Below are 26,852 nucleotides of genomic sequence, written 5' to 3' on the forward strand. Positions count from 1 at the left end.
GTGAAATCCTTGCTGATTTTAAACACAAAAAAGCACCTTACAAAAAGTGGAAGATTGGACAAATAACCAGGGAGGAGTATAAAAATATTGCTCAGGCATGCAGGAGTGAAATCAGGAAGGTTAAATCACACTTGGAGTTGCAGCTAGCAAGAGATGTTAAGGGTAACAAGAAGGGTTTCTTCAGGTATGTTAGCAACAAGAAGAAAGTCAAGGAAACTGTGGGCCCCTTACTGAATTGGGGAGGCAACCTAGTGACAGAGGATGTGGGAAAAAGCTAATGTACTCAATGCTTTTTTTGCCTCTGTCTTCATGAACAAGGTCAACTCCCAGACAACTGCAGTGGGTATCACGGTATGGGGAGGAGGTGACCAGCCCTCTCTGGAGAAAGAAGTGGTTCAGGACTATTTAGAAAAGCTGGACGAGCACAAGTCCATGGGGCCGGATGCACCGCATCCAAGGGTGCTAAAGAAGTTGGCGGATGTGATTGCAGAGCCGTTGGCCAATATCTTTGAAAACTCATGGCGATCGCGGGAGGTCCCGGATGACTGGGAAAAGGCTAATGTAGTGTCCATCTTTAAAAAAGGGAAGGAAGAGGATCGGGAGAAACTACAGGCCAGTCAGCCTCACCTCGTTCCCTGGAAAAATCATGGAGCAGGTCCTCAAGGAATCAATTTAGAAGCACTTTGAGGAGAGGAAAGTGATCAGGCAGAGTCAGCATGGATTCACCAAGGGCAAGTCATCCCTGATTAACCTAATTGCCTTCTATGATGAGATAACTGGCTCTGTGGATGAGGGGAAAGCAGTGGATGTGTTATTCCTTGACTTTAGCAAAGCTTTTGTTATGGTCTCCCACAGTATTCTTGCCAGCAAGTTAAATAAGTATGGACTGATGAATGGACTATAAAGTGGCTAGATTGTCAGGCTCAATGGGTTGTGATCAATAGCTCCATGTCTAGTTGGCAGCCGGTATCAAGTGGAGTGCCCCAAGGGTCGGTCCTGGGGCCGGTTTTGTTCAGTATCTTCATTAATGTTCTGGAGGATGGCATGGATTGCACTCTCAGGAAGTTTGTAGATGACACTAAACTGGGAGGAGTGGTAGATACGCTGGAGGGTAGGGATAGGATACAGAGGGAACTAGACAAATTAGAGGATTGGGCCAATATAAATCTGATGAGGTTCAACAAGGACAAGTGCAGAGTCCTGCACTAAGGAAGGCAGAATCCCATGCACTGCTACAGACTAAGGACCAAGTGGCTAGGCAGCAGTTCTGCAGAAAAGGATCTAGGGGTTACAGTGGACAAGAAGCTGGATATGAGTCAACAGTGTGCCCTTGTTGCCAAGAAGGCTAACGGCATTTTGGGCTGTATAAGTAGGAGCATTGCCAACAGATCACGGGACATGATCATTCCCCTCTATTCGGCATTGGTGAGGCCCCATCTAGAGTACTGTTTATAGTGTGTGTTTTGTGTGCTCAATCAGTGTCAGAAACAGACAAGACATCCCCACTGGCTTTGAACAGGCAGCAACCTTGTTCTCACTTGCTCCCTCTCTAGGCCTGATTCTACACCCCTTAGTCAGAAAAAACTCCCCACAGACTCCATTTGAGGCAAGGACTGCCAGACTGGGGCATGCTACCCTTCACTATCGGGATTGGAGGGTGACAAATTGCACCAAGCCAGTGGCCGAGGTGGGATCTTTAGATGCACTGAAGGACCACAAGTGCCACTGAAAGTCAGGGGGAGAGGTTTGGCTCTGTTGCATTCTTCCCACTCGATCTCAGACCTCCCTGAGGCCCGTCCCAGGATTGCAGATCCGTGCCTCATGGGGAGTATGGGTAAGAGGCATGAAGCACCTGTTTTTTTGTGGTACGCTTATCTCAGGTGTGGGCAGATCCAGTGACTGCTCCCCCTACATGGCTCCGTGGTTCCCCAGGGAGCAAGGAAGAGCCAAGGTTGCGGTGGAGAGGTGGATGCTTCTCTCCTTGTAAGGTGCTTTAAGTTCCATCCAGCTCTCAGGACATTGGTAGGTTTAGGCAGACAAAGTGCCTGCCACTTCCAAAGCCCCATGAGGGAAACCCCTGCAGAGACGTAACATGTGGCCCAAGATTAGCTAGTGACTCCTGAAGAGGTAAGTCCTCTAGCTGGCCTGGACATGTGATAAGTCACCTCTGCTTGCCACGCAGGCGCTCGGCACTCCCCGGGGCAGTGTTCCTGGAATCCAGCGTGGGCCATTTTTCTATTTTTGAGAAGTACAGGGTGGGGGAGAGGGCGTAAGAGTAACGTATAATGACTAAGTCCCATCAACAGCAATGGGGTTGCCAGGCAACCAGGAGGCAAAGGCGAGAGACAAAAGGGAAGAGGGCCAAAATCACAGCGACAGTTTAAGGTGGGTGAGAAGAGGCTCATTACTGAACGAAATTAACCCTATGTGCTGCTGAAACACAGGGGCTAGGACTAGAAAGCAGCTGAAAATGCCCAGGTGTGGTGGAAATAGCAATGGATTTCTATTCCACTATGGCTCCTGGGCTGCTCTCCTCAGGAGCAGAGTGGTATTCCTACATCTGAGGAACAGACCAGAGGCTCAGCCTGCTAAAGCTCTGGATCCACCAAGATCTGCACGGGGGATCTACCAAGATAAGGCCTACCTATGGAGAAGCCCATTGCCTCTGCAGAACTGTCCGACACACTGGCTCTCTATGGCCCCTGGCCTCAGGGACTCAGGAAGGGGGTTAATACTACAGAGGGGAAAGCTGCACCAGTGACAGCAGACTCTGCCGTTTTGCCCCAAAGATTTGAAGGGAAAGGGAAGATGCTAACCCTACCCCACCTGACCTACAGATCTCGGGTTCTGGGGTGGCCCTGCTAGATGGGCTCCCTCTGGGCCTAGGGCAAAGGAGGGATTGTGTTGAGTATCCAGCTCTCCCCAGTTTTACACCTCCCACAGGGAGCATCATGATATTAGACCCCCTGCTTCTCATAGAAACATGACCTGGGAAGGCAAATTAATTAATTTAATTTAAAACAGTACAAACCTGAAAAGCAAACGGTGTGTGCAACAAACATGAGATCCATCTGCCCATAATTGGACACTGTTATGGGGTGAGCATCAGAGGGTTAAAAGAAGTATAATCTCCTGATATTTCTACCAACAATTCCCCACCCTCCACCCCCCCCCCCGTCCCTTTTATCTGGTGTCCACGGGCAGGACAATGGGTAGCAAGAATGGAAAGTTACAGCAAATTTCCCCTTGAGTGCTATACCAATTCTTGCCAAAAAACACAACAAAGGAAACTAGCTCAAGACTGGAAGGTTACTTTAACTTCCTCCTCGGTTTTTTTTTGTTTTTTTTTTTTAAACTTTGCTTTTGCCTTTGGGCCACAACTCCCAAGAACAAATCCTTCATCCAAACTGCCTGGTAATATCCAAGGAAAGCTTTGTCTTGATGTAAGGTCTGGCTATCCTGGTAACATTCTGTGGTTGCCCATTGTACGGGGTGCACAAGGGAAGGAAGTAATAACCAGTGATATCGCATCATCCTCTGCGCAAACTCTATGCATTATTTTAAAATAGGAGAAGCCCCCAAAACCAAACAACCCTCAGTTCAGCTTGGTTACGGGATGAAAATCATTAATGCAAACATTGTTTAAGGTTCCATCTAGTTTCACGGCAATGCGTCCACTGGAAGTGGAGGTGATGTGATAAATAACATTATCATCATGTTAACTGCTGTGGGGTTGGCCTCGGAACTAAAGCTGCCCAATATCATCATTATGAGGTAACATAATACCCACTTTCTCCAGGCTTTAGACACAGTAAATTTGCTGCGCTGTTTTGGTTGCAAGGGGTTAAATTCCTTAGTTAGCAAAAATCATTATGTGCCCATCTGAAGAAGCAGTTGGTAGCTAAGCCATTTCTGCTGTGGTCCAGTGACCAGATTTTCAGAAGAGCTCAGCTCCCTTTTAGGCACTGCTGTAAATGGGCCAGATTGTCGAAAGAGATCAAGATGTTGGGTGCACAGCTGCTTAGGAAACTGGGCAGAAGTGTAGCAGAGCTGCTGAGCACTTTGGGGAAATCTGGCTCCAACTGTGAGTGCTAAAGCCTTGAAAAATCTAGCTCCAAAAGCCCAGTTCCCACTATTGCAGGCACAGTTTTGATCCCAAACATACTTGCTTCCCCAATTGTCAGTGCAAATGACAGCATTTATGGGCTAGATCCTTAGCTGGTGTATATCAGCATAGCGCTGCTGAAGTCAATGGAGCTACACCAATTTACACCAACTGAGGATCTGGCCCTATATGGTTTCACAACCTGATTGCACGCAAAAATCAAGTAACTACAGCCACACTCCTGAGAGTGATCTTGGTGGGCCTTTGCATAGGGACATGGAGTCTGCCCAGGCAGATCAGATGGTAGGATTTGGGCTTAAATGCGTAAAATGCTGTCATTTGCAGCCACAGTTACAACTGTGTGACTCTTACTAAAATAACAAAAGAATACACCATTCAAATACAGTGCCCTTGTCCGTGGCCCTTGTTCAAATTCCCACCTAGTTGAATGGAAGTTTTCCACAACCAGAGATTGCAGGATCAGGTACTTATAGTGAACAAGGGGGCTTTGAGGTAAACTCCAGCCATAATGCAAGGGGGGGGGTGGGCTTGAGCTGTTACTTGATTTTAAATTTGAGCCATTCATGAGGTTAGAATACCTATAACACACCCCTCCCCAACCCTCTGTTTCCCTCAAACTGATATGAATGGAAGATCTTCTGCAGAGAGGTGAAGTTAGTTTTTCTTCCTTTTCCTTTTCATGTGTTGGTAGTAGAGTAAACAAACAGGTATTTTACAAGGGAAGACAGACATTTCCAGCTGGGTCTCTCTCACCAAACAAACAAGCCAAGATAATTACATTTTCTTCAAGTAAAATTCTCTCAGACTGGGGCTCAAGCAGCACATTTCCTCCAGCTTTTATTATTGTTATTAGCAATATTACTGTAGTATACAGCATTCCACAACTGAACACAAGGCCCCATTGCGCTGGGCACTCTGCATACACATTGATACAGTCTCTGCCCCAAAGAGTTTACAATCTAAAAAGACAAGCCAGACAGAGGATATGAGAAAGAATGTAAGATTATCCCCACTTTACAGATGAGGAATTGAGACCCAGAAAAGGGTTACAGTTTTTCAGCTCCTAAATCACTTACACACTTTGAACATGTTACGCTAAGTAACTTGCCCAAGTCACATATGGAGGCTGCGGCAGAGTTCAATTTGAACCTAGATCTCTCAGCCCAGTCCCTTACCACAAGAACATCCTTTTTTACATGTAAACTCTTGGTTATTTTAGACTGCTTCAAGGGAAGGGTGGATTTGGGTTTTTTGTTTTGTTTTGTTTTCTTATTATAAGAACCCCAGAAGAATTGGAGAGGCTTGAATAGTTGCTGTTGAAAATCTGCAACAGGATCTAGATGCTTCTTCATTAGATGAATCCTTTAAGTATTGGATTTGCATGTGATCTCTATTCTCTGATGGCCTAAATGGTTTGTTGGCTTTGATTCTCAAGGAGACTGCATTCCTGATAATTTCTGCTCACGATTATTTATGATTTACACAGCACCCAAAATCTGGTCACAGTTTTTTATAGGATCTGATCCAAGGTCCACTGAAGTCAATGGGTTTTGGAACCATCCGTACACATGACTCCAAAGGTCCTCCAGTTGAAAGACATGACTCTGGAATCAATGGGACATGGAAGTGAAATCACTGATATGCACACAGTACAGTATGTGTTTGCAAGATTGGGCTATAATTGAGACAGAAAACATCAGAGTCAAAGTTAGTTGAACGATGGCAATAGTGGAATGGAGGACCTGGGTAATACAAAGACATGCAACTTCTAAACAAAGACGCTTAAAATACTAACTTTATTAGGTATGGGCATTTTTATTTTATTTTTTTCCTTTTTAAAAGCCTACGAAATTACATACAAAAACTCCATTAATGCAATGTTATACACACATGCATTTATATATTATACACACACACACAAATGCAAAAATCAGCAAATGCAATATTAAAAATTGCACAGTTAACACCACAAAAAAAAATCAAGATTATCTTGGCTTTTTCTTTTTGTTAAATGTGTAGCTTAATATTTTGAAATTATGTCATAAAATGTATTACTTATAAAATACAGAAGATATGCAATGTGGTCAAGTTAATGTTGTTATTGGAACCTTCATTTTTTATATTTCTTTACTATTTTGTGATTTTAAATTTGCAACTTTAATATTGAATTTACAATATTTTGCACAGACCTGTATGCTCAAGTGTAGGTGCGCATGTGTATAAACGTACATAACCGCATTTACAATATACTTTATGATATACCAAATGTAGGTTATGAATGTGTATCGTTAACAATGTGCATTTACACGCATGTTATGGACCCAAAATTTGAAATATTGTAGTAAAAAAACCTGTCAAGAAATGAAGTTACTTGTTAATTTTCATTCCATTTTCATTCCTTATTTTAAATTCCATCTCTCAGCTACCTACTTTTCAATACATTCACCAAGAAGGATTTGCCCGCCTGAAGTTTCATGTAAAAGAAGTAAAAAAACAAAGATATGTTTAAGTTACAAGACAGCAGCAAAATCCATGACACTCGTCTAAGTCCTATTCACTAGTCGTCACTGATCAGAGTCAATTCACATGAGAAAGATTAGCAGGATATATGTAGTCCTTTGACTTTTGCATTTATACAACTTAAAAATTACCCTTTTTTTTTCCATTTGAAATCTGATAGACTGAGGTCTCCTCTACCAAATTTCAGCCCGGAGAGAAATTTTACCATCATGTTCTGAACTTCTGAAAACAGAGATTTATAATGGAAATGCTGACAGATCTCAACTATAGGACTGCTGGCAGACGGCACTGCAGTAATAATGCCAGCTACAAATCCCTACTGAGCAACTTAAGTGACTATCATCAGTCATGTTTCTCTTCTCCTCTATTTCTTTGACAATCAGCATGCTTAAAAGTGACAATGAATACCCAGAATGTTTTCTTTCATATCCTTCTTCATGTCACAGAGATTGACTTCTGGAAACCAAGAGAGGAAATTTAATCCTTAAACTGTAAACAGTCACAGACTTTCATGTCTCAGGCCCTTTGGGACTCTAACCTCAAGCCCATTTACGGTCTACTTGAGGTCACTGTGTTCCTGCCCACCCTTTTTTATTTTTACTTTGGGGTTTTCATTTTAATCTTGTGTTTATCATAAAGCCAGCCCATGTAAAAAAAAAAAAAAGTACAATGAAAAACAAAAAACAGTCTTCTTCTTGCCTGCCCTTTTGATCAGGTTGCTTTATAAGAGTCCATTTACAGCTGTTTTAACCTTCCATGTAAGAGCATGCAACTGGACCACATGGTCCCCATTAATACCATCAAGACTGTCTCTCTCTTTCTGTGGCTGTTATAAACATTATGGGGAGAATAAGTACCTACTTGTGTGATTACTCAGTAGCTTGTATTTAAAAGCAGGACATAGTAATTTGGATTTATATAGTAAGAGATCCCAAACCACTCCATGCATGATTTATGGAACAAGAATCCCTCCACCCAATATTCCTGCAGCTACTTCTGGAGTGGAACGCAGCTAGTGTTTAACACCAGAAGTTATGCATTCACACATGGCCATATCTCTCCCTCCACACCAAAGCACAACTGTAAAATAAAAAATAATACATTCGGCTAGAAAATATTACAGTCAAATAGCCACAAAGAAAAGAAACGCAAATTTATGGGTGACAAATTTCATGCCCGATGCGATATAATTAAGCCAACCTACACCCCACTACACACACCATTAGAATTTTTCTATCACCTAGCTATCGCCTCTCGGAGAGTGGATTTACTACAGCGATGGAAGAACCCCCTTCCGTCACTGTGTAAATGTCTATACTAAGGTGGCCCAGCTGCAGCGCAGCTGCTATAGTGTTTCTAGTGTAGACTTGCCCTAAGTAAACTGGGCATTAAAAACAATTACCCCTCCCTGTACGTATGTTAGACCAGCTGCTAAGGGCTGTTTCAAATTGCACAGTTGTCCCTCTCATAGCTCAGACATACTAGGGAGACTGAAAGAGATGTGACTGCACCAGATCGCGGAAGCTAAGCAGAGGGAAATTAGGTGTGCACTATATGGGGAAAACCCAAGATCTACAGGAAGTGGGGACGGCATTTCAGAAGGCAGCACTTTTCCCTGTGAGTCAGTACCAAATGAGAATACTCCACACTTTATATAGCAGCTTGACACTCAGGATCCCAAAGACCCAATGCCCCTGCAGGGATCACTGTGCTGCAGAAGGTCAAAACTGTCAGATGATCCATAAAATCAATGTCATGCCCAACGACAGGCAATAAAGATCCCGTGACACCTTTCACAAGAGTTGGGTATTAGCAGTAGGAGCCTGGCCAAATTCCAGTCTGGTTAATTACATTGGTTGAACCACATTCTTCCTACCATTTCAAGCGGATGTAGCATTCTATACTGTAGGTCCTACGCTGTTGTGTTAGTTGTGTTAGGTAGCTGCTGCCCTCCACCCCAGAGATGGCTACATTTCAGCGCTGGCAGCAGCATTTCATGCCTATGTGAACACTTTGGCATCATTTCTGATGAAAGGCCTCTGTATATGTAAGATCTTCAACCCATTGCTCTTTTGAATGCTACTTTATTAATATTTATTTGTATTACTGTAGCTCCTTGAGGTGCCAATCAAGATTGAGGCCACGTTGTATCAGGCACCATCCCCACAAATAGTAAAAGACAGTCCCTGCTCTGAAGAACTTACAATGTAATTAGAGAAGACAAATAAAAAAGTATGATTATCTCTATTTTACAGATGGAGAATTGAGCCCAGAGAAAAGATGACTTGCCCAGTGTCGCATAGGAAGGCTATGGCAGAGCCAGAAACTGAACCGAGAGCTCCTGAGTACCAGTCCAATACATTAACCATAAGACTGTCCTTCCACATGTGACTGGCATGGAGTCCATATTTCAGGTAGGGAGACTAGGGGGTCAGAATGCCCCAAAGTCCTGTCATATTGGGATGTCTGTACTGTGTTATTGCATCAACACATGAGCCTATGTTATGACAGCACCAGCATTATGCCACAAACAATACAGTGGAGTCGCATCTTACGCGGGGGTTAGGTTCTAAAGTCAGCGCGTAAGGCAAAAATCGCGTACAGTCAAAATTACCCTTGAAAATCCCTTAAATCACCCATAAAGTACAGTATACTGTACATGGTTCTGTGTATACAACCCTGTACAGTAATATGTATACATGTATAATGTATACAGTAATGTACAGTATATAATAAAGAGTACATATGCAAATTTTACAGTACTGTATTTTTAATTACAGGGGGTCATCAGGGCTTGATGTCGATCCAGGAGACGGAAGTGACAGAGAGCGAGTCGTAGACCAAGTGGTTGGCTCTTGCTCAGCTCAAGAAGTTGATTGCATAGACTCATCTGCTGCTGGTTGTTTTTCCTTGAAAAACATGGTGATCGGCAACTGTCGCTGTTGTTTCTTGAGCTGCTCAAACATGTCTTGATACGGTCTCAAATCGACCGTAATACGACGTGTGATTTTGAGGCTTCATTCCATAGAGGGATCGTATTCAGAAATTAAATCATTCAAGTGTTTCGCTGCTTGGAACACTTCAGCAAATTTATGAAGATTCCAACTTGCTGGTTCTTCCTGTTCGTCGTCATCATCTTTGTCTTCTGTAGACGATTTGATCAGTTCCTCTCACTCTTCATTATTCATTGTTTCTCTATAGCTCTCAATTAATTCTTAAATTTCTTCCTCAAGGATGTCGACAAAGCCATCACCGCACACTTGCCTGGCCACGTGAACAATGCGTTTCACTTCTTTTTCAATGGTTGGGAAACCCTTAAAATCATTCGCACATTCTTTCCATCATAATGACAGGTTTCAGAGTAGCAGCCATGTTAGTCTATATTCGCAAAAAGAAAAGGAGTACTTGTGGCACCTTACAGACTAACCAATTTATTTGAGCATAAGCTTTCGTGAGCTACAGCTCACTTCATCGGATGCATACTGTGGAAAGTACAGAAGACGTTTTTATACACATAAACCATGAAAAAATGGGTGATTATCACTACAAAAGGTTTTCTCTCCCCCCATCCCACTCTCCTGCTGGTAATAGCTTATCTAAAGTGATGACTCTCCTTATAATGTGTATGATAATCAAGGTGGGCCATTTCTGGCTAAATGCTATTACCAACAGGAGAGTGGGTTTTTTGGGTTTTTTTGGGGGTGGGTGGGGAGGGGGAGAAAACCTGGATTTGTGCTGGAAATGGCCCACCTTGATTATCATACACATTGCAAGGAAAGTGATCACTTTACATAAGCTATTACCAGCAGGAGAGTGGGGTTGGGGGAGAGAAAACCTTTTGTAGTGATAAACACCCATTTTTTCATGATTTATGTGTATAAAAACATCTTCTGTATTTTCCACAGTATCCATCCGATGAAGTGAGCTGTAGCTCACAAAAGTTTATGCTCAAATAAATTGGTTAGTCTCTAAGGTGCCACAAGTACTCCTTTTCTTTCCATCAGTTTCACCAACATGCATTGACTGTTTCAGGCTTGATTGCATCCATTGCCTGTTTAATATAAGTGATGCAATCGGCAATGTTGAAGGACTTCCAACACTCCATCACATTAAGATTGGGATCAGCATCCATAGCACTACGTATCCGTGAGAACGTAAGCCTCGTGGTCTTGAAACAGCGAATCACACCTTGGTCGAGAGGTTGGAGGATAGAGGTGGTATTGGGGGGGGAGAAAGACGACTTCAACATTGTTATGCGCAAACCGGAGTACTGCAGGGTGGCCAGGAGCATTGTCTACAATCAGCAACACTTTAAAGTCAAGTCCTTTCTCTTCGAGGTACTGCTTGACCTCCGGAATGAAACACTTGTGGAACCAATCCAGAAATAATGCTGCCATCACCCAGGCCTTTTTATTTGCAAAAAGAAAAGGAGTACTTGTGGCACCTTAGAGACTAACCAATTTATTTGAGCATAAGTTGGTTAGTCTCTAAGGTGCCACAAATACTCCTTTTCTTTTTGCGAATACACACTAACACGGCTGTTACTCTGAAGCCTTTTTATTTGATTGCCAGAACACAGGCAGGAGATATTGGTTCTTGCCTTTTAGGGCACGGCGATTTGCAGCCCTGTAGAGCAAGCCCAGCTTTATTAAATGCCCAGCCACATTGCCACAAAACAACAGTCACACGGTCTTTAGCTGCTTTGAAGCCAGGGACTTGTCTTTCTGATTTCGAAATGTAAGTGCGGTTGGGCATTTTTTTCCAGAAGAGCCCAGTCTCGTCAGCATTAAAAACTTGTTCTGGAAGGTAGCCCTTTTCTTCTAGGATTTTCTTTTAATTGTTCGGGGTAGGCTTTTGGTGCCTCTTCATTGGAAGATGCAGCCTCACCAGTAGTCTGCACATTTTGAGGTTGAAGCGGTTCCTAAAACTGTAAAGCCAACCTTGGCTGGCTTTGAATTCCTTCTCATCAGAAGGTTGTCCCTCTTTGGCAGGAGTCTTTAACAGCGCAAAGAGGCCAAGAGCCTTTTCTCGCAACATGTTGCCATCGATAGGCACACATTTACGGTTCATGTCTTCCAGCCATAAATTTAATGCCTTTTCAGTCTTCACTAAAGTCTTATCATGCACCTGGCTTGTCACTTTAGCAGTAATTGGAGCACTTGATGCCACGGTTTGATGAATTTCTCTCTCTCGAATCTTGATGGCACGGATGCTAGATTCATTGGGGCCATATTTACGCGCCACATTGGAAACCGACATACAGTCTCTCAATAAGTCCAACACAGCCAGTTTTTCCTCCAGCGTTGGAACAGATCGCTGTTTCTTCGGTTGAGCACCAGTTGAAGTAGTTGGCCTGCATTTAGGGGCCAAGTTGTACAAAAAATACGTACAGTATCTTTAAACACTAGAATCACACTCAGCGCGGCGAGATGCTCACACCATGAGAGGCACGTGGGAACTGAGACTGACTGAGGGAACACCAGATTCACGTCTCCCATTTCACGCCCACTCTGGGGCATACGCTCATTGAGTGGAATGGTGGGAGGAATCGCCCGCACTATTTACAGGTATCTTGTTATTTTTCTTTTTTTTTTTGCTGAGCGCATATAGTTGAATTCGTGTAAGTTAAATGCGCATATGATGCGACTCACCTGTACAACAGCATCAGTCCACCACCCCGGGAGGTGCTCTGCAAATACAGTCACGGAAAAAGAGGCTCTTCAGCTTTGCACTCATTAGGATAATTGTTTTCTGCACACTAGAGAATCTCTCCCCAACATCCTGCATATTTCCCACATTAGCCACATCTCCTCCTCCACCCCCTCCCCCTAATTTGGGTTTAGTCCGTGTGGATGGGCAGATCATATGCCATCAGCCCATGCAAGTGCCTCACTGCAGTATTCTGAACATCAAAGAGTTAAACACTGGAAAGTGATTCTCCTACTTGAAGGTAAGAACAAGTAGCTGGTTCCCTACATCTTTGGGCCTGGTCCTGCAAGGTGCTGAGCACCCTGCACTCCATTTGGCTTCCCTTATACAGTTTTTCTTTGACAAAAACCTTAGGGCCCAATCCTGCTCCCTAGGAGTTTTCTCATCAGCTTCAACAGGAGCAGTGCCCTAACTCCAATCCTCCCCCCATCCGGCTGAGCTGCTCATTTCATCTTGCACTTTGAAGCCTTCCTTTGTAACCCAGGTCCTTTGTAGCCACTCCCTCGGGATCCAGCAGAGGAAGCGGGCAGCCTTATGGGTAGAATATTTCCCCCAAACGGCCATTTCCTACAAAAATGCAAACTTGTGTTCTGTAAGGCAAGAGCTCTTTGTTAAATAAACCTTGGGCATCTCCCTTGAAAAGCACAAGAGATAACCGAAGCTCTGATTCATTTGATGAGTTGAAACAAGATAAAAGAAGGGCTAGCGTTGTTTCTTAAAGTGTGTCACAAGGAGATTAAAAAAAAAGCAACCAAATCTCTTTTCTCCAGAGTGCAGTAAAATGAGTGGCACAACTTCCAGAGCTTAAAATGTATTTGGTGGCACGCCCTTCCCTCTAAACACACCTGCCACTTTTTTTTTTTCCCCTTTCTCTCCACATCCTCTCTGGACTTGCCAAGCTTCATTCATTACAGAACTGAAATATTTCCTTTTATATTCTAATACTTCCTGGATGGAGCCTCCCCATTTTTATAGCCAGAGTCTATAAAAGTCTATCCAGGAGGGGGAGGGGAAAAGGAAACCCCAGAGCTTTTCAAACACAATGAAAACTTATCTTGTTTGAAAAACAAACAAACAAACAATGTACCCAAAATAATAGCTTATGAGAATCTTGCCTGGAGAAAATGGTATAAGCTTAGGGTTGTTCTTTGTCCATGCTTATGGGAGAGGAGGACAGAAATTCCTCACTCAGGCCTGGCCTACATGAAAGCATTAGCAAAAAGAAAAGGAGTACTTGTGGCACCTTAGAGACTAACCAATTTATTTGAGCATAAGCTTTTGTGAGCTACAGCTCACTTCATCGGATGCATACTGTGGAAAATACAGAAGATGTTTTTATATACACAGACCATGAAAAAAATGGGTGTTTATCACTACAAAAGATTTTCTCTCCCCCCACCCCACTCTCCTGCTGGTAATAGCTTATCTAAAGTGATCACTCTCCTTACAGTGTGCATGATAATCAAGGTAGGCCATTTCCAGCACAAATCCAGGTTTTCTCCCCACCCCCAAAACCACTCTGCTGTTGGTAATAGCTTATCTAAAGTGATCACTCTCCTTACAATGTGTATAATAATCAAGGTGGACCTTCTCCCCCCACCCCCACCCCACTCTCCTGTTGGTAATAGCAAATTGGACAAAATTAATTTAGGCTTAAATAGAGACTGGGAATGGTTGATTCATTATAAAAAGTAAACTATTTCCCCTTGTTTACTCCTCCCCCCCTTCCTCTTCCCCTTCCCTCCCCCCCAGTTCCTCAGACGTTCTTGTTAAACCCTGGATTTGTGCTGGAAATGGCCCACCTTGATTATCATACACATTGTAAGGAGAAAGAAAAGGAGTACTTGTGGCACCAGCAGGAGAGTGGGGTGGGGGGGGAGAGAAAACCTTTTGTAGTGACAATCACCCATTTTTTCAGGGTTTGTGTGTATAAAAACGTCTTCTGTACTTTCCACAGTATGCATCCGATGAAGTGAGCTGTAGCTCACGAAAGCTCATGCTCAGATAAATTGGTTAGTCTCTAAGGTGCCACAAGTCCTCCTGTTCTTTTTGCAAATACAGACTAACACGGCTATTACTCTTAAAGCATTAGGTCGGCATAGCAACGTCACTGTGGGGTGCCAAAAATCCACACCTCTGAGTGGTGTTAAGCCGAATTAAGTCCAATGTAGAAGAATTCTTCCATCAAACTAGATACCGCCTCTTGGGGAGGTGGATTACTTACAGCGATGGGAGAAAACACCCCTCCCCCCCCCCACACACACACACTGGCATAGGCAGTATCTAGACTGAAGAGCTACAGCAGCGCAGCTGTGCTGCTGTATCATTTTAAGTGTAGACGAGCCCTAAGAGGGAAAGAGTGGTCTTGTGGTAACAACACAGCCTGGGGTGTCATATAGTCTGGGTTCCATTCCTAGCTCTTCCACAGCCTCCCTGAATTGCCTGGGGCAAGTCACTTTGACGAAGATTTTTAAAAACACGAGCCAGAAGTTAGGCTCCTACATCCGTATTTTGGCATCTAAACACAAGTGGTCTGACTTTCCGAAGTGCTCAGCACTCATCTGCTCCCACTGATTTCAGTACTTTTGAAACTCAGGCCACTTGTATTTAGCTGCCTAAATTTGGATTGAGGCACCAAGCATTGAAAATCTTAGTGCCTGAGCCTAAGTAAGGTGTTGAGGATGCTTAGTGCCTCACAGAATCAAGCCCTTTTAACACCATTGTACCCGAGTCTTCCCAATCTGTAAAATGGCTATAATAGTGCCTGAAAGAGTTATGACAAGGCTTTACTAATGCAGTATTGCTAAACTCAAACATTCAAAAATCATGAAATTGGCTTTAAAAAAATGTTAATAGTATATGTTAAGTTCTTTCCACCTTCTGTTTTTTATACCTTTGAGATACACTGTGATCATATTTTCAAGATTTTCTCTACAGCCATGAGGGCTACAACATTTTTAAAAAATGAAAGTTGAAATTCTCATATTCCCATGACTCCAGGAGCTGGGGCCTCAAGAAAACCATCAAATGTTGCAAGACTCAGGATAAATCAGGAGATCTGGCACCACAGCAATGCTTACAAAACACTTTGAGATTCTCAGATAGGAAGCACTGCAGAAGTACAAAGCATTGAAATACGCCATCTAGATCTTGTTGTCCAAAAGCATGCTGAATTCCCATTGCCTTCAGTGGGAGTGGCATGCATGGAAAGAATGCAGGCTAAGGCCTATTCTTTATTTTGTTAGGAGAGTTAGTATGATTTAATTTAAAACAAATCAATGAAAAAACAAACAATGCATTATATCAGCATGTGGCAGGGCCTGCTTGCTCCTGCCTCTGCTCAAGTTCACAAACAGCTCAGCGACGTTTTTGCTGGTAAAACACCCCATACAGTTTATTTACCATATTGGTTTCCACCACTCTTGTATGCTATTTAAGCCTTGCACCTACAGTCCTAGGGAGTCCTCCGCTCCTGAAGCAAGCAGGGAAGAGCGACCTCCCAATTTCCTCCCATCCCATTTCCTTCCTGTGCCTTTTGTATCATTCCCTAAATGTCTAATTAGCCTCTTTAGTACTCCTCAGCCTATCAGTTAGGCACGGCTCTTCTTAATGAGGTCTGCTCTGGTGTAATGAATTCAGCTACAGTAACCAGAGTGCTGGCTCAAGTACTTTTGCCCAGCACTCTGTCACAGAAGCACACATGACGGTCCATAATCCTGTAACTTCCCTATTCTAACGATTACGGGGTTTTCCTCCTTTCCATTTATTACCTGAAATGGTAGCCTGAGAATTAGCATAGGCTATTGCTCTTCACGTGTAAGGTAAGACACTTAGGGTACATCTACACTGCAAAAACAGAAAAACCCAGCCAGACCTGTGGGAGCGAGTCTCAGGGCCTGGGTCTAGAGACTGAGGCTCATGCTACAGTGCTAAAAATAGCAGTGTAGAGATTCCCTCTCTGTCTAGAGCTCAGGATCTGAGACCCACCCTGCTTGCCAGGCTTCAGAGTCCGTGTTCCAGCCTGAGCAGGGACGTCTGTACTGCTATTTTTAGCGCCATAGCGCAAACCCTGTGAGCCCAAGTCTGCAGACCTCGGCTCTGAGACTCGCTGCTACGGGGGGGAGAGGGGTGTGTGTGTTTGTTTTTTGCAGTGTAAATGTGCTCTTAGGACGTGATCCAACACCTACCCAAGGCAACAGGTATCCTTCCACTGATTTCCATGGGTCTTGGGTATGGCCTTTAAAGAGCTTTGATGTCTTCCTGGATACTTTTTAAAACCAATAACTATAATATTTTGTATGTATGTAGCATGGTATATCTGATCATCCCAAATATTTTGCTTAGACTAATTAAGGCTCACAGCACCCATGTGAGATAAGCTAGTAAGAAGAACTCTCCATTTTACTGCAATAAAGTATTATTATTATTATTGTATTACCCTAGCACCTAGGAGCCCCAGTCACAGAGCAGGATCCAGTTGTGCTAGGCGCTGCACAAACACAGAATAAAACAATGACAGTAGGTACTTCTAGTTGAATGCACATGTTCTATCACTAAATGTCTGTTCCAGTGAACCTCATCTAAATGACAGGTGATGAAGAATAGCAGCACTGCAAATGTGGTTAAGGTCTGGCAGTAAATGAGGATATACTAGACAAAATTTTCCAAACTTAGTGCTTAACTTTAGGCTTCTAAAGCCATGTGCAGGCACCTAAATATAAATGACCTGATCTTCAAAGGTGTGAGCACCCACAGTTGTCACAGAGTCCCTTAGGAGCTGGGGGTACTTAGCACCTATGAAAAGAAATCAGGCCACTTTCATGTAGAAGCCTGAATCTGGATTTAGGTGCGTAACTGTAAGCACCCATGTTTGCAAATGTGGGCGTTGAAGTTTTAAAAGTAGCTGAAAGTGATATTTATGTTCCTCGGCCTCGTTTCTAAAATCCTCAGTTTCACTTTGTCTTCAAAAGTTTCTTCGTCAGCAGATTTTGACCAAGAAATGTGAAATCTCTGGCTTACTCTAACTGGGGGTAAGAAACTTTGTTTCCAGCAAGCAACTGAAGAGTGGGCAGTAAACCATGTGATCTTCAGGGTACAGGTAAGCAATAAGTCATTGGAGAATTCATTCTGCCTTTTCCTTATAATAGGATCAGACTTCCATGACCACCTAAGGAAGTTAGGTACTCAACGCCCACTCAAAGTCAATGGCCTGGTGCGTCTGACTCCTGCAGACACTTATGAAAAATCTCATCCTGCTTTTATATATAATTTCAAGGGTCAAAATCAAAGAGGTGCGATGTTCAGAAGTGATTTAGGTGCCCAACTCCCATTGTCCTGTGCTCCTTAGTCACTTACGTACTTTCCAAAATCCCTTTCTGACCTCTCCCCATATTGATTACAGGCCCAAGTCTGCAAACACACACATGCCTTTATTCACCAGAGTAAAGTTATTCACCCATTTGCATAATCAGGTGTGGAAATAACAGTCCTAAAAACATGATGATAAAAAAACTCTACACCTCCAGCATCTTTACTTGTATTTCTTCTTATTTGTAAAAAGTGAAGTAACATTATTAGGAGATTTACCTACCACAGAGATAAGAGAAGTCACTCTGAGTAAGCCATCACCACACTTTTCATTAATTTTCCAGACAGCCTGGTTTATACAAGCCCCATTCTTGCTTTATGGCTTTGCAATTTTCAGTAACAGAGTGTGATTCAGATTCCAAGGTCAGAAGGGACCCGTGTGATCATCTAGTCTGACTTCCTGCATAACACAGGCGAGAGACCTCCCCCAAAACAATTCCTGTTTGAACTAGAGCAGACCTTTTCGAATCTTGATTTTAAAATTGCCAGTGAAGGAGAATCCATCACAGCCCTTGTTAAGTTGTTCCAGTGGTTAATTACCCTCATTGTTAAACACGTATGCCTTATTCCCAGTCTGGATGTATTCTATAATAGTTACAGATTGTAGGGGCATGTGACTATCGGCAGTGAAATAGTCCCCAGATTTTATACTGTGTGCATTCCTCCATTCTGAAGGAGGAATTTCTCACACAGGGCCCAATCCTGCAAGCCGTAGCCTCGTGAAAAACACACATTCTCCCAAACAGTTCCATTGAAGGCAGTGGCAGACCACTCCTATGAATAAGGGTTACTCCCAGCAGTAAGTGAGGTTTGCACAATTGAGTCCACATTCTCCTTAAGTCACTCTGTTTTAAGTGGCACCAGGAGCCAAGCTGGCCTCCAGCTCACAAGTCACTGCATAATTAAGGCCACCTTTGCTCTACCTTATGTAGTCCTGCACTTGGCTCAGCCAGATCAGAGTTATCAGCCCACTGTGCTCACAGCCAGGTGCTAATAAAGTGACAGGAATTGATAGTCAAGACCACAAACCAAGGCCCGAATCCTAAGAAGCACTGAGAACTCTCCCCTCCTGCCAACATCAGAGGGAGTTAAGAGTCCTGAGCATAATCAAGTCCTAACATTGAATATCAGTTCCAAACAGCCCACGATTCCTAGGGTATATCCTACAGGATGACTAGGCAAACAGCACATCCACTGTCCACTGGAAGGGGGCAGCATTTTCCCCAGCTGCAGGTTAGGCCTGAAACCAGTGCTGCTATTCAAGTGGAGAGAGCAAATCCTTCTTGCAATTCCAGCTGCTTTGAAAGAAAGGCTACATCAGTCACCTCAGGGGTGGATTTTCTTGCTCCCGCTATGGGAGAGCGGATGTGGGCAGGAAGCAGGATGACATTTCAGGGTGGAGGTATACCACACCCTGCCCAGCAGAAGAATAGGAGCCCTGAGAACAGCGGAGTGCAGGAGCCAGTTCAGGTGGTAGGGCAAGGAAACTGTGCAGCACTCACATAACTATAGCAGTGAGAGCTAGAAACCCAATTTTACGTATAACACGCACTTTATACACCTGGGGAAACTGAGGCAGCGAGCAGCAATGGCTTGGCCAAAGCCACACAGCAAGTTAGTACCTGGTCTTCATGATTTCTAATCCCTACTCTGGCATTGACTAGATATGTGACCCTCAAGATTGCAATCTCCCTACCTCAGAAATCATGAGACTTGAAAAAAATACATTTTGGGCTCTTTTTATTTGTCTTCTGAGCCTTTTGGGGTGCACTCAGGTCCCATTTGCAAGCTTTTCTGTGGTTAGACACTCATTTTTAAAAAATAATAAAAACTGAGATTCTGATGTGCTCACCTGACTCCAGGAGTGGGGGCTTTAAATAAATCAACTATATCACAAGACTCAATAAAATCACAACAGTTGGCAACACTGGACCTTGATCAGTCCAGCTGAGAAGGGACACCAATATATACCTACCTCTCAGACGGTGTTTGTGTGGATTAACTAGTGAATGTGCAAGGTTAGAACATGCAAAGCACTATATAAGTGCTAAGTATTATAACAGGTGCAGGCATAAATAGCTGAAACCTGCCATTTGGAAAGAATCATGTCTGAGGAGATCCATCCAGCGAATCCATCTTTTTACTGAGCTACAGTACGACACCATAATGGCCAACCCTGAGGGATTCCCTTGAGGAAAATGCCACAGTTACTAAAATAGCAAGTTCATTCCTACCAGAAACTCTGTCTCTGCATGAGCAGCGAGAGACATAACAAATAATAGACCACTAAAGTCAATGTTCACCTATTTTCATTTTAAAACAACACATAGAACCATTCCCCACATTCTAAGGCCTTGGAAGAGGAGAACAGAAAAGTTTCAGAGTAACAGCCGTGTTAGTCTGTAATCGCAAAAAGAAAAGGAGTACTTGTGGCACCTTAGAGACTAACCAATTTATTTGAGCATAAGCTTTCGTGAGCTACAGCTCACTTCATCGGATGCATACTGTGGAAAGTATAGAAGATCTTTTTATACACACAAAGCATGAAAAAATGGGTGTTTACCACTACAAAAGGTTTTCTCTCCCCCCACCCCACTCTCCTGCTGGTAATAGCTTATCTAAAGTGATCACTCTCCTTACAATGTGTATGATAATCAAGTTGGGCCATTTCCAGCACAAATCCAGGTTCCCCCCCACACACACAGACCCACTCTCCTGTTGGTAATAGCTAGATAAGCTATTACCAACAAGAGAGTGGGTCTGTGTGTTGGGGGGGGGGGAGGAGAACCTGGATTTGTGCTGGAAATGGCCCAACTTGATTATCATACACATTGTAAGGAGAGTGATCACTTTAGATAAGCTATTACCAGCAGGAGAGTGGGGTGGGGGGAGAGAAAACCTTTTGTAGTGGTAAACACCCATTTTTTCATGCTTTGTGTGTATAAAAAGATCTTCTATACTTTCCACAGTATGCATCCGATGAAGTGAGCTGTAGCTCACGAAAGCTTATGCTCAAATAAATTGGTTAGTCTCTAAGGTGCCACAAGTACTCCTTTTCTTTTTGAGAATAGAAAAGGGGACCTCGCAGACATTGATTCTCTTCTTTATGTTTTCCTAAAGAATAGCCTTGTAAAGCTGCATTGACAGCTATGGAACTGCTCTGCGGAGGAGGGGGCATTGTCTGAGTGTTGCAGAGATGTGGAACACAAATCTGAGCTTAGACTCTGCCCTTTCGTGTTGATTAAAAAAGAAAGTTATGTTGCTAATAAAAGGCCATATTGTACCATCAATTTTTAAACTTTAATGATTTCAGTGGGGAGTTTGACTTAAAAAAAATCAATGGCATAGTATAGCCTGCAATATTTAGATTTAAATAAAAAAACCTGCATCTTAAGGCTTAATAATAAAGTCAAAGGTAATGACTAATATTTCTCTGTATACAGCAGGTTAAAGTAAGGGGAATTGGGTGGGGGAGGGAGAGGAGCACAGGTGCCCCTCCTTTGCTAAAAGCAGAGGGAGCTACATCAGGCTTGTGTAAGCAGTGCTTCCTCCCAGCTCCCCAGCCTCCCTGACTGATGCCCTGAGAGCTCCCCCTCCTGTTCCAATCTACTTTAACCACTGCTTGTACATCCTGGTAATTGCGAATGCTAACAGACCTGTCAAAGGCAAGGTCCCTCCGTCATCAGCACTGAAAGCGGCCCACCAAGTTCCCCTCCCCTTTCCATGGTAGAGTAGAGCAATGTATTCGCTGTCCAGCAGGAGTCCAGTCTTTTCCCTACTCCACTTCTCAGCCAATCCTTTCCACTTTTTAGTAATATTAGTAGTACTGGAAATTCAGCAGTGCCCAAAGATTCCATTCAGAGCCCCACAGTGCTAGGTGCTGTATATATACACAGTACCCACGTTAAGGAGTGAAATCCTGGCCTCACTGAAGTCAGTAGCAAAGCTCCCATTGACTGCAGGGAGCCAGGATTTCACCCACCGTCTCTGCCTCCAAGAATTTACCATGCAAGTCTGCAATCCAGCCATCAGAGCTACACAGGAGGGCCCCGATACACATGCTGAGCACCACTGACCATTCCACACATATGGATCCAATTACAGGACAAGAGTCAACTAGTAAGTTCGTATGCAGGTCCTGCCATTTAATTAGCCACAGCTGTATCCCCACCCCAGCCTTGGTCCACATTCCATTAGACATTATGGGTAAACGTAGGTGTGGAGTTTGGACCAACAGAACCTCCTCTACTTCTCCATGAGCTCCAGGGACAGTCCATTGTAGAAGATACTCTGGAAGCAAGGAGTCATTGCATCCATGCAGAGCTGAGGGGAGCCACTGCATTTGTACATGCACAGAGCAGTAGCGGGCACAGGCTTGGCCTATGGGCTTGAAGGGGGAGAAGAATACAGTGGAGTCCAGCTGCTTCTCTACCCCTTTTTGCTCCAGCCAGTCCCCACTTTACCCATTTGGCTGAAGCTCCATGAGCTCCCACAGACAAGGCTTATCCTTACCCAGGAGGGAATACTATGCAGCTTTCGCTCCCTCCCTCTGCCTCCCAGCTGAGACCCATGGCTTCAGCCTCCCCTCCATTCCCACAACCAGAAGGAAGCATCTGGCCTGCAGTGAATTTGAAAAGCTAGTACACGAAACAGGGTTCTCGTCCTGCTCCCATTGAAGTCAAAGGGAGTCCTGCAGTGGGTTTCAATGAGAAAAGGATTGGGCCCCCTCCATTGTAAAGCAAGTTTGTGAAATTAGTGCTGAGAGGGTGAGCAAAGGAGATGTGATAGATAATTCATGGCAGCAATCTGCTGCAGCAGAGCTACCTCCCCATAAACACAAAATTGGAGGGCATAAAATAGGAAGACAGTATCATTTACAAGTAGTAAAAGAACATCTTGTAAGTTACAGGCTGCTCTATGGCAGGCTATATTAACTGAAACAGACGTTCTCATTCAAGGTTATATTTGCTTGAGTGTAAGAGCTATTAAATTAAGTACTGTTACCAGCAACTTCAGCAGGAGTGTTGTCTCAATAAAGATAGCAGATTGGGCCATCAAGGTGGGGAGGAATCATAGATTTTAAAGCCATTACGATCATCTAGTCTGACCTCTTGCAGGAATCACTGGGTGAAATTCCATAGCTTGTGTTATGCATCTAGCCCATAAGTTCTGTCTGAACTACAGTCTACCTTTCAGAGACCCTTCCAGTCTTGATTTAAAGATTCCAAGAAACCGAGACTACATCACAGTCCTTGGCAACCTGTTCCAACGGTTAGTTATCTGCACTGTTAAATATGAGCACCTTCTACCTAGTCAGCTTCAATCTAGTCTTTGGCTTGCTTATTTGCTCCCTGAATCTCAGGGAGAATACTCAAGAATAATGCAAGGTGCAACAAGTTTTCAGCTAGCTGGGAGATGGACAACATAACTAAAAGAGTTCTCTGCCCTCTCAGCTATCTGTGATTCAGGGTCTGCAACGTAGGTTGTTGTAAAGTAGCAGAGAATCTTCAGGTGAGAATAATGCTTCCTGTTGTTTTACTTAAGTGTTGGATCATTATTCTTTAATCTTTTTATGCTGTTAGCTACAACATAAACTAAAGCCACAATAGCCCTGTGAAAGGGTAGCCCCATCTTTCTTCATCTGCAAGCTTCTAAACTATTGCAAAAAAGGAATCCAGAAAGGTGTCCAAATCCTTGAATTTAACATCTGTGCCGACAACAAACTAATCCACAAGGCTGACACATTCCTTAATCCCTGCTGGAATACTGAAACAGCAAGACTTCCTTCTAAAGGGCTTTGCTTGGGAGTAACTCGTAAAGTCTAGGTGTTCAGTTCCCCCCTCCCCCCCGATACAAAGTTCTGTTCCAGAAGGTCTCAAGGCAGCTCTCATCACTGACCCAGCAGTCCTTAACCTCCATGTGCAATGACTGCAAGTTCAGGCCCAAACAAAACAAGAATTTACAGACTTCAATGGTCTCCTACAGTTCCCTAGGAGGATTTCCATTTGATGATGTTTCTTTATCCCATTAGAGTATAGACAAGAGGGAAATGCAATTTCAGTTATATCTACTTACACAGGTCCCTCACCAGAATATCTTGTGTGCACTCACAAATATTGATAGATTTATCCTTGCAGCATGCCCACGAGGTAAGGAAATATTATTAAACCCATTTTCAGGGAAGGAACTGAGGCACAGAAAATGAAGCAAGTCCAAGGTCACACAGGAAGAGCTGGGAGTTAAATCCAAGTCTCCTGAGTCACATTCAGTGCCTTAACCACAAGCCCAGCCTTTCCCTCCTGGATACAAATTTACAGTCAAGAGACTGTTCCTCCATTTGTTATAAGTACAAAAACACATTGCGTTAGCAGAGTTTTGATGGATTTCTTTTAACCATTTACATCGAGTTATGGAGCAAATCAGTGAAAGGATATACTTATCTTTCCATTTCATTCCTAATTGTGGCATGAACATTGTGGATGCTTAGAGGTACAGTAAGTCTTGGGGTCAAATCTGGCTGAAAATTTAGATTTTGTAAAAACAAGAATTTACAGAAACTAAAAGCAACAGAAATGTGTTCACTCTTTTTTAGAAAGCATTATAAATAGGGTTTAAACACACACACACTCCCTGCCCAATGTTTGCTACCAAAACATACAGCATTGCACGAGAACATAAGATCCTAAAAGTAAAGCTGTCTACAAAATTAACATCCATTTAGATTTTAAAATTGACGGTGTTATTAACAGCGTAGGTAAAGAGATTTGGGGTTTGGTTTTAGTATGTGATTTTTAAGCCAAGAGAGACTTGTTAAAGCAATTTCTTAGTTCTTTACTTTTTCTCTTTCATGTCACCAAACCAGACACTATACATCTTTTGCCCATCTAGAAGTCTGCACTAAAAACAATTAAGGATAAAATTCTAACTGCTGCTGTAAAATGTAACAAGTTGCCAATTCTCACAGCCTGTTGGGTGCCTTGGACCCCAGGGACGTGCTGAAAGCTTTGTCCTCTCACTACTTCAGCAGGAGCACCCCTCATCCCCACCTTTCCATTAGCCATCCCAAGGAGCTGTTGTTACACTGCCCAGCTGCAGGCAGCTCCATGGCTCCGGCACAGCCTCTGTAAATAAATAAACTCCAATAGGGCAGGACAGGAAATCGCCTCCAAATGCCAGGCAGACTTATGGAAACTATGGTTTCCACGCAAACTACAGCGAAACTTCCCAAGAAAACCACCTGTCTGATCGCTCTGCAAATGCTCCCCCCCGCCCTTTGCAGACACAACCTTCCCCTGCTTCCAGCTGCAAGATCCTGCCTCCCAGCCATCCCCCGTTCCTCTCGCCCACTAATGCCAGCCCAGAGCCCTCCCCCAGGGACCTGAAAGAACCACTCGAGCCCTCCTCCCGCAAGCATGGCAGCATCCCTCCGGCGGGCACCAGAGCCGGACCCCAGGGTGGGACAGAGCCGCGGGCGGGGGGTCTGGGGAAGGCGTGCGGAGCGCGGCCGGGGCACCAACCTGGGTGGTGGAGGAAGGCTCCTCTCCGCCCGCCGCCCAGCTGCGGGCGCAGCGCCCCCGCCTCACTCGGCGCGCGGCTGCCGCGGCTGCCAGGGTCGCCCGGAGGCGGCAGCGGCTCAGCTGTCCGCGTCTCCCCGCCGCGCAGCCGGCACCAGCTGCGGCTCTGGCCGGGCTGGCAGCGTCGGGCGCTGGCAGCAGCTGCCGCTGCACCGCGGGGCTCGAGCCCTCCCGCGCTCGCTCTGCTGGCGGCTGGCAGCGTCTCCCGGAGGTGGCGGCTGCTGCACAGGGCAGTGGGACTGGAATGTGCAAAGGGCCCGGATGTCTGTAGCCTGCTCCCTCCCCTCCCCTCTTCCTTCCCCCCCCCCGTTCACACATGCACTCGGCGTGTCGCCTCTGCACACTCTTCCCTCTAGGGCTTGAGAGGCAAACTGTTGCTGGGAGAGACGCAGGGAGGGGGCCAGGCGCGCCGTCCACCCCTTGCTAGACCCTGCGGAGGCTCCCTCCCTTGCCGCCCCTGTGCCTGTCCCCCACCCCCGGGCTTGCCGGAGCGGGGCACCCACAGGGGCTGGAGGAAGGGGCCGCAGCTCTGCCGCCCCAGGGCAAGGCCGTGCCCAGGGGGTGGGGGATGCTGCCGGCTGGGGGCTCTGGTGGGCTCCCTCCCCGCGGAGCAGGCAGAAGTTTGCCCAGGGCTGGGGGGACATGGGCCAGCCCGTGCGAACCCCGCGCTCAAGGCAGCCAACTAACAGACGAGCCCCGGGGTGTCCCGGAGGGCCCAGGGGTTTCCCCGCGGCTGGGTGTGTGGGTGGGAACAAGGGAATCTCCTGAAAGCGCTGCGTAGAAAGGAGGGTCCCTTTGAGTCACTGCACGCCAGGGGTTCCCTCAATTCTGGGCATGGCGCGAGGAGCTCCCCGGGAGGCGCGGCACGCAGGGTTTCCCTTAGTCATTGCAGACGGGGGTCCTGTGCATTGCTGGGGGGCTGTCCCAAGTATCTGCTCAGCTAATTGCTAACGGCGGGGGGGGGGGGGGGGGTTGAGGCTGTCCCAGCTTTCTGCACAGCTAATTGCTACCAGGGATGGGGGGGCTCTTCCAGGTATCTGCACAGCTTATTGCTAACGGCGGGGGGGTTTGAGGCTGTCCCAGGTATCTGCTCAGCTAATTGCTACCAGGGATGCAGGGGCTCTCCCAGGTATCTGCACAGCTAATTGCTAACGGCGGGGGGGGGCGGGGGGGTTGAGGCTGTCCCAGCTTTCTGCACAGCTAATTGCTACCAGGATGGGGGTGCTCTTCCAGGTATCTGCACAGCTAATTGCTAACGGCTGGGGGGGGTTGAGGCTGTCCCAGCTTTCTGCACAGCTAATTGCTACCAGGGATGGGGGAGCTCTTCCAGGTATCTGCACAGCTTATTGCTAACGGCGAGGGGGGGGGGGGGGTTTGAGGCTGTCCCAGGTATCTGCTCAGCTAATTGCTAACGGCGGGGGGGGGGGGGGGTTTGAGGCTGTCCCAGCTTTCTGCACAGCTAATTGCTACCAGGGATGGGGGAGCTCTTCCAGGTATTTGCACAGCTTATTGCTAACGGCGAGGGGGGGGGGGGGTTTGAGGCTGTCCCAGGTATC

At 45.1% G+C, this 26,852-nt stretch overlaps 1 protein-coding gene across 1 annotated transcript in view; it reads right to left on the bottom strand.

Annotated features, from left to right (window-relative positions):
• Positions 1-25,488, bottom strand: part of ZBTB7C (zinc finger and BTB domain containing 7C) — a 292,626-nt gene extending 267,138 nt beyond the window's left edge. The window contains exon 1 of the mRNA XM_048851093.2: positions 25,240-25,488. The gene's annotated coding sequence lies outside the window, so the exon portion shown is untranslated. The remainder of the gene's footprint in view (positions 1-25,239) is intronic.
• Positions 25,489-26,852: the final 1,364 nt, after the last annotated feature.

Source organism: Caretta caretta, chromosome 5 (assembly GCF_965140235.1).
Source record: "Caretta caretta isolate rCarCar2 chromosome 5, rCarCar1.hap1, whole genome shotgun sequence".
In the NCBI taxonomy this organism is placed as follows: domain Eukaryota; kingdom Metazoa; phylum Chordata; order Testudines; family Cheloniidae; genus Caretta; species Caretta caretta.